This window comes from Sinocyclocheilus anshuiensis, unplaced genomic scaffold (assembly GCF_001515605.1).
Source record: "Sinocyclocheilus anshuiensis isolate Anshui unplaced genomic scaffold, SAMN03320099.WGS_v1.1 scaffold702, whole genome shotgun sequence".
NCBI lineage: Eukaryota > Metazoa > Chordata > Actinopteri > Cypriniformes > Cyprinidae > Sinocyclocheilus > Sinocyclocheilus anshuiensis.
In genome coordinates, this window is record NW_015548184.1 from 1453866 (window position 1) to 1455151 (window position 1286).

Consider the following 1286-nt stretch of genomic DNA (forward strand, 5'->3'; position numbering starts at 1 on the left):
AAAGTGTACTACTAATGTACTGACAAGCAATTAATGTTAACTAAGATATACTTTAATATCAGTTAACAATACACTTAAGAGTGAATTAAATGTAATGTTTTCGACCACCTAAATGCATATTATTTGTAATTGATTGAAAAAATACTACAGTTTAAAATTACATTAAATGCAATTAGTTTAACTTTTGCGTGATATTTTTGAACCACTTAAGTGGGACTTTAGTATATTTTATATGTACTTTGAAATATGGTAAATATGTACTTCTGAATAAGCAATTAATGTGAACTAAAATATACTTCAATGTCATATCTCTGGCAATGAAGTTGAAATTTAGTATATTTAAAATCTCTTACAACCAACACAAACATAAAATGGAAAACCCTCTACATTTATTAACAAAACAATCTAAAACAAATACACAAAAATGCTTTTTGCTGATGCACAAGAAAAACCCAACACTATACATAGTTACAACACCTTAACTCACTTAGAGTCTGGAGAACAATGCAAAATCACTTACATACTTACAAAAGTAAGTAATCTCGCCATCATAGAAAACATAATTCTGTATGATGTATAAGCCTGTTTCCTCATTGGAGACCTAAAAATGTCCACAAGGTCAAAATTCACTGGTATTACTATCCTTGTGGAGTCATTTGGTCCCCATAACATAAGATTACTAATACACAAACACTTAATACAAAAAAAAAAAAAAATAAATAAAAAAAAAAAAGAAAATTATAATTCCATGTACAACAAATGAGACCTTATTGTAAAACATTACCAAACTGTGTTTGTAGGATTTGGAAAATTTGAGTTTCTTTAAAGGACTGTGGAAGGGATCACTTGCCCTGGTGGGCTGGTCAGAACCCAGGAACTCAGTCAACAACAGTTCTTTCTTTGATGACTTTACTGTGCTATGGAGCATGTAATAGGTGTGGTCTGTACAAAGATAACAAATACAATAAAGTGAATACAAACTTCAAATTCAATAATTTGACATTATCAATATTACTGGAAATAAGTGAAATGCTACAGCTCAATGGATTGCCATATTAGCATCTGAATAGGCCATTTAACCACAATCTTCATTAACACACTTATACTTGCAATTCACAATAGACAGATGAACTCTCAACGTAGAACATGAGAACAGTAGAAATAAAGCGATTATAGAATTTCACGGCAGATATACATAACGTGCATGTAAACAGGCGCTGGTTATGCACGCTCAATCAATCGAAAATAATTACCATAGCTGCCAATGCCGGCAAGACTACAACTTA